This window comes from Staurois parvus, unplaced genomic scaffold (assembly GCF_062004578.1).
Source record: "Staurois parvus isolate SC_StPar_1 unplaced genomic scaffold, SC_StPar_1.0 ptg000719l, whole genome shotgun sequence".
NCBI lineage: Eukaryota > Metazoa > Chordata > Amphibia > Anura > Ranidae > Staurois > Staurois parvus.
The window spans coordinates 3,432,755-3,440,323 of NW_028318515.1; the positions used below are offsets into that span (position 1 = coordinate 3,432,755).

At 42.2% G+C, this 7,569-nt stretch overlaps 1 pseudogene; it reads left to right on the forward strand.

The window, feature by feature from the left end:
* The first annotated feature begins 445 nt into the window (after positions 1 to 445).
* On the forward strand, positions 446 to 553 carry LOC149445538 (U5 spliceosomal RNA; annotated as a pseudogene).
* The last annotated feature ends 7,016 nt before the right edge of the window (positions 554 to 7,569 follow it).

Sequence of the window (7,569 nt, forward strand, 5' to 3'; positions counted from 1 at the left end):
GTCTTGGCAATCACAATGAAATTGGCAGGTCACCAGATTTTTAAATCGTGCGATTTCACTGTAAGTCGTACAATTTCAAATTCGACTTTGATGTGACCGGGGTGTATAGTATTAATGTGGAGTTGAATGCTCATTTGTGTTACAATGCGGCTCAAATCAGTTCCAATAAAGCTTCAAAACAAATCCTATGTAATCCAGCTGCTAGAGAAAGAAAAAGTACACAGGTCACCCACTGGCACAAGGAAAAAGCCCAGAGTACCAAAACCATCTTGTTTTTTTAACGAGGAGTCACAGTATACACTTATTAATAACATTTTTTTTTGTCAGGTCGCATGAAAGGACATGATCTACTGCTGTTGGAAAGACCTGGTATGGCTTAGATAGGTAAAACTGGGATTCAATTACTGTCAGTAGAAGTCAAGTCTGAAGAAATAATTCCCTGGGCATACTCTGGTTTCTCTTCAGGTCACACAAATATTTTACTAAAGATTTCCATGGAAAGAAAGAACTATAGGTTTCAGTTATGTTTTTGAGGCCTGGTGGAAACTGGGCTCATAAAAAAAAAACCCTGAGTCTTCAATGTCAGAAGGGAAAAAGACTGGGAGGGCGGAGCCTAAACATGGCGGCGACAACCTCCGAGCTGACCATCCCGAGAACCCTCATGGTGTGAAGCCCTACCTGATCGAGGGGGTCTCCTGGGGGGGAGAGGCTGGCGCAGTGGGGGGGGAGGGGAGCGGGCGCGGAGCTCCGGGGGGTGGGCGCGCTGCGGGGGTCCGAGTGCAGCTGTCGGGTTGCCGGGGAGGCAGAGCGGTGCAGCGTGGGCACGCTGCTCGCCGCAGGGGAGTGCTGGGAAGCGGAGACGCCGGCCGGTTCCCTGACAGGAGAGGAGAGACGCCAGACCAAGCCCTAAACCTGCTAGAAGGAAAGAGGGAGGACTTTGAATATGGTGGCTGTGGGGAGCGAGTGGTACTAGCTTCTTGCTAGGACCCGCTCCCTGACCCACCCAGTAACCCTCATTAGGAGTTGATCTAACGGAGTCTGGAGGGCTGGGGAGTTGAACTCGGAGAGCCGGAGAGGGGAGTTGGTCTGAGGCTGCAGTGACACGACGGTTCCCCCGGCGCTACATGAGTGGAGATCCGTGCGGCTGAGAGGAGAAGTGACGCTGTAGGAGTAAGGGGCCAGCTGCGGAGGACCCCTGAGGGAAAGAGGAAGCTGGTTGGCGTCCTGATGTGACAGGGTGCTGCCGGCACATAGCTGCCTGTACCCCCTGGCCGGCTGTCCGATCCTGGGTCAGGGAGACCCATGAATATCAGGAGACCCATCCTGTTTCCCCGAGACGATTCCTAAGGAGAGGGAAAGGAGAGAGAAAGGAGGAGAAAAGGAAAGAAAGAAAGAAATACAGTATCGGAAACCCAGAGGAATCCCCCCCCAGGACTGAGCAGCAGTGAAGGTCCTCCACACAAGCCTGGAGTCACCGTCCTGAGAAGGGAAGGGTGAGTGAAAGGTGCTGGGGGCTTATTGTGTTGTGGACCCCTGAGTGACATAGGCGACCAAGGGGTGAAGGAGGGGAGGATTCCCAGGGGTTAGAAGAGAAGAAGAGAGGAGGCCCAGGTGTCCTAGGAGAGTAAAAGATATAGGAAAAATAGCAAGTCTATCAAGATAAACAGAGGATATGAAGAACAAAGGTCCCAAGGGAGCAGGGCTCAAAGGGTCTCAAACAGGAACAATAAAGAAATTTACATCATATGGAAATACTACGCCAGACATGGCCCAAGGCGCAAGCGCAAAAGGGGAAATGGACACTAGCTCAGGAAATAGTCCTAGATTATCACTGGGCATGAATAGCAGCTGAAGCCAACAAATAGTGGATGGCTTGGGAAAAAAAGAATCTGACGGTGAACTACAAGTACCAAATAAGAAGGAGATGATAGAAATGTTTCAAAATTTGGAAAAAACGATAAAACATGAAATGACAGCTATTCGAAATGATTTAGGGCATCTGCTATCAAGAATGGAAGAAACAGAGGAGAAAGCTAAAATCCAGGCCCAGAATATAGATAATCTAAGGAAAAAAATAAGCCAATTAGAAAATAACCAGAAAAAAATGATCTATAGGATGGAAGTTCAAGAAAATAAAGAAAGAAGGTGTAACCTTAGAATACGAGGAATCCCAGAGACTGCAAAAGGGGAAATACTATATGAACTAGTTAAAAAAATCCTAAACTCCATAAGAGACAGACCTGAAACAGACGGGTTCAAGTTAGACGGAGTGTTTAGAATAGGAAAGTTCAAAGAGGCTACTGAGAAGGAAAGACCAAGAGACACAATTGTCCAGTTCCAAAAATTTGGGGTCAAAGATGAGATTTGGAAGAAGACCAAGGGAAGATCATTAATTAAGTATGGAGATTTGACTATCCAAATCTATGCGGACTTAACAGCAGAGACCCTATGGAGAAGGAGATCCCTGAAACCCCTGTTGGAGCAAATGAGAAAACAGAATGTGCAGTATAGATGGGGTACCTCAGCGTCTCTAATAGGTTGGAAAAATGGGGTCACAGCGTATTTGAGATTTCCGGAGGAATTAAGGGATTTTTGTGACAGACTGGACTTGCAAAGAATGGAGATAGCTGGGTGGGAAGAAGAAAAAGAAGATAAAGGAAATACAGATGATACAAGAAAAGAGGACTGGCAGCATGTCGGGGGGAGGGGGAGGGAGGTCCCGGGCTTGGGAAGGGAGAGGAGGGAGAATTAAGTAGAAAATGATTTTTTTTTTTTTCTTCTTCTTCTCTCTTTTTTCCCTCTCTCGCCCCTGGCCTTTCCCCTCCGGCGGTTGTGACCCTCTTGGAGGCTCCGGTTAAGGGAGGGAGGTAAAGAGTAAAGACTCTTGCTGAGTCTAGATGATAGAGAGAGGGGATCGGGGGGGGGGGTCGGAGGAGAGGTGAGCCGTACATAGGCGGAGCTTACGCCCTAAGTTTTAAATCAATGGTGGAAATAGATCCACAACTGATTTGTAGGCAGTTTATATGCCTAAAAATGGGTAGGGGAAAAAGAAGAGAGGGTGAGAGGGGTGGGGGGTGGGGCTGGGAGAGGGGGGTTTGGTGGGAGGGAGTGTGGGGAGGGGAGGATGGGTTAATAAGCTGCAAGATAGTAGGGCCTAATAGGAGGAGGTGTACTAGAGGAGAGATAGACAGAATTAAGAAGGATGGAAGAAATACAGTTTATAACATATAATGTGAATGGGTTGAACTGTCCTGGGAAAAGATTTAAGCTGTTTAAAGAGTTACATCATAGGGCAACGTCAGTGGTATTTCTACAGGAAACACATTTTGAGATAGAGTCAAATGTGAAATTAAAATCTAAATATTATCCAACATGGTATTACGCTGACTCTCCAATAAAAAGAGCAAAAGGGGTGGCAATAGGGTTGGCAAAGAATATGAGATTTGAGTTGGAGGATAGAACGACCAATCCGGAGGGGAGATTCCTGTTCTTGAGAGGTAAATTACAGGGAATCGAGTGTACGTTGGCCAATATATACTGCCCCAACAAAAAGCCGGAGATCTATTTGAAGGGTCTGTTGAAAAAATTGATAGACTTCAAAAAAGGGCGTTTGATAGTAGCAGGAGATTTAAATCTTTGTATGGACCCACAAAAGGATACAACCTCCCCTGTGCAGAGAGAAGGCGGTAGGTCTCTGAGAGCTTTGAAAAAAGCGATCCACGAGTACCAACTGGTGGACACTTGGAGAATAATGCATATGAAAGACAGAGACTATACCTTCTTCTCTAATGCACATGAGATATACTCGAGACTGGATTATATCTTAATAGATCATCAACTCATGGAACTATTGGTTAAAATAGAAATAGAGATGAGTACATTCTCGGATCGTGCCCCTGTCATAATGAAAATGGGATGGGGAAGACGGTGGACGGGAGGCCTAGGATGGAGGTTAAATGAGGCCCTTCTCTTGGATGAGGATATAGCTCAGAGGATTGGGGAAGAGACCAAGGTATATTTCAAGGAGAATGAGACAGAGGAAGTATCGACAGCCACAGTATGGGAAAGCCACAAGGTATATATAAGAGGAATCCTGATTGCGATGGTAGCAAGGAAGAAAAGAGAAAGAAGAGAGAGGGTTAGTGGGCTCTTAAAAGAAATTCTGGAGTTGGAGCAGATACAAAAGAAGAAAATAACAAGAGAATCAAGACAGAAGTTAACGGATAAAAAAGATGAGTTAGAGAGATTGTTGGATGAGGAGAAGAGTATATAATAAAGTATTAAGTGAAAGATATAGATGGGGAGACAGACCAGGAAAATACTTAATGAGAGCTCTGAATAAAAAGAAAAATAGAAATTATATAGAAAAGATAAAAAATCCTAAGGGGGAGTTGGTTCACTCAACTAAAGAGATTATCAAAGTGTTCACGGAGTACTATAGAAAGTTGTATAATATTAGCCCCCAAGGCTCTCTAAAAGAAAATGGAGAGGATATCAACAAAAAAAGGATGATATATTTAAAAAACGCAGGATTACCAAAGTTAAGTGAAGTACAATTGAACTCCTTGGATGCGGAAATTTCCCAGGACGAAATAAAAGCAGCATTAAGAAATACAGGGGGTGGAAAAAGTCCAGGACCGGATGAGTATACAGTAAAGTACTATAAAAAATATAGTGAAATATTGTTACCTAAGCTGAAGAAGTATATGAACGATCTGGGAGGGGGGATGGAGGGGAGAAAGAATCTCTTCAGGCCCATGTTGTACTTATTCACAAGGAGGGAAAAGATCCTTCTCAGTGTTCCAGCTATAGACCAATATCATTATTGAACACTGATACTAAGTTGTACGCAAAGGTTCTAGCAAACAGGCTGAAAGATCTAATGCCTGAATGGATTCCTGGAGATCAGGTGGGCTTTATCCCAGGGAGAGAGGGTAGAGATAACGGGTTGAGAACTTTGATGCTTATTCAGAAAAGTAGAAAAGGGAAAGCCCCGGTGGTACTATTGTCGATTGATGCCGAAAAGGCGTTCGATAGAGTGGATTGGGGCTTCATGATGGACAACTTAGAAGTATTGGGGATTGGAGAGAGAATGCGGGAGTGGATAGGTAAATTATATAGGGAACCCACCGCAATTATTACGGTAAATGTTGAGAGGTCGGAATCCATTGGGATGTCCAATGGAACAAGACTGGGTTGCCCACTGTCCCCCCTGTTGTATGTTTTGTCATTGGAACCCCTGTTGTCAATGATAAGGAATAGCGGAGCGGTAAAGGGAATCCAGATAGAAAATATAGAACACAAAATAGCGGCCTTTGCGGATGACCTATTGTTTTATGTAGGCAACCCCCGAATAACATTACCAAATATAATGACGATCTTGAAGGAATATGGTGAACTATCAAATTTAAAAATTAATCCAACAAAAACAGAGATTCTGAACATCAACATTTCAAAGAGTGAAAAGGAAAAGCTTCAAAAAGAATTCACCTTTATATGGAGAGAAAAAGATTTATAATACCTAGGAATAAAACTTGCTATCTCATATAAACAACTGTATAGATTAAACTATATTTCTTTGATAAATGAGATCAAGGAAGAACTAAAAATATTAGAAGGAGGAAACCCATCATGGATAGGACGTATAAACCTAGTTAAAATGGTAATCATACCTAAAATACTGTATAAATTCCAAATGGTTCCAATCAAACTCCCAGAGGCTTTTTTTAAGATAATAAAGAAAATGTTAACAAGATATATTTGGAGGAATAAAAAACCAAGAATATCATACGAAACATTGAGTAGGACTAAAGAGAAAGGGGGAATGGGACTACCTGATGTCAAGAGATACTATAAAGCAGTAATCTTAGCAAGAATCTACGACTGGACATTTAACCATAAGGGGAAGAGTTGGGTAAAAATTGAAAATGAATTGAGTGGGATTAGTTTGAGTAAGATGATATGGGTCCCAGCACACTTTAGAAGAATTAAAGAAAGCACAAGTATTTACACTTTACATGTTTTAAGGGTATGGGATAATTTACACAAAAATATGAAATGGGAATTCAACTCCATATTAATGCCTCTTGCAAATACTGAGTATTTCCCCCCAGGAAAGGATGAGATATCAGGGAGATGGTTCAAAAGGGAAGATATCCAACTGAGAGATGTACTGGTAGAGGGGGAATTGAGACCATTTAAAGAATTAAAAGAAAAGGGAGACATTTTTACTGGAATAGATGAGTGGAAATATTACCAGTTAAAATGTTTTATTGGAAAGCTACCAAAACCCCTGAGATTAAAAAAGGAGTGGAATATGTTTGAAAGACTGTTAGAATCACGTAGAGATGGGAAACATGGTATTGCTAAAATTTATAGAATACTCACAGAATTAGACACAGACACAAAGTTAATTTTTATAACGAAATGGGAAAGAGATTTGGAGGTGGTGTTAGACGAGGAGCAACAGAACAAGATATTTAGATTGATACACGAGAATGTTAGTATGAGAGATGTTGAGATTAATTATAAGTGTTTGACACAATGGCATATTACACCGAGCATTGAGCACAAGATGAGTGGGGAGAATTAAAAAATGTGTTGGAGAGGATGTGGGGAGATGGGCACGGTGTTTCACATATGGTGGCAATGTCCGAAAATTCAGGCTGTCTGGAAGACAATAGTTAAATTAATAGAAATAATAACTGGAAATGACATAGGGTTAGACCCAACGATGTGTCTCCTACATAATGTTCAGACAACAGTAAATAAATATAAAGATTCAGGCGTATGGTACTATTTAAATGCTGCAAAAGGGTTGATACCCAAGTTCTGGCAGAAAACAGAGGCCCCGAAGGAGGAAGACTGGATCAATAGAGTAAATCAGATTAGTAGAATGGAAAAATCCTACTATATGCAGGAAGATAGGCTGGGAATATACTATACGAGATGGGAAAAATGGGAAAAATCAGGATTGAAAGAGAAATATAGAAAACTTTAAACTAGGAAGTCACTTAAAGTTATTGGGCCCTGAGAGATTGGAGAACTTGCAGAGGGGAGGGAGGGGGAAGGAGGGTAGAAACGGGGTGGGAGGGGAGGGAAAGAAAAGAGGTATTAGAAGGGGCAAAGTAGAAAGGTAATGAATATTTATATGTATTGTGTCTCTTCTTATGGAATTTCTGTAATAATATGAAAAATTAATAAATATTTAAATTTAAAAAAAAAAGAAAAAAAAAGAAGGGAAAAAGACTGGACTGTAAGGGCTGCTACTGCAGCACGGGAATGCTTCCATTCATTAGGAGGTAGGTTTGGAGGTGTGAGTTAGGGTTCTCATTTGAAGATCTTCACGCTATCACTTCTATATTTTCCCTGTACAGTAAATCCACAGGAAGAAATAATAAAGTCCTTCTGTTATGTACTCTTGACACTTTGAGCCCTCATGCACACTTGGCGCCAAAAACAATGCTTATAAGGGATTTTTTTCTGCCTCTAAATTCCCCTCCATTTTAGCCTGTGTGCCCATGCACCCATAGGCATTTATAGGCCTTTAGAGACAGGAACATTTAGAGG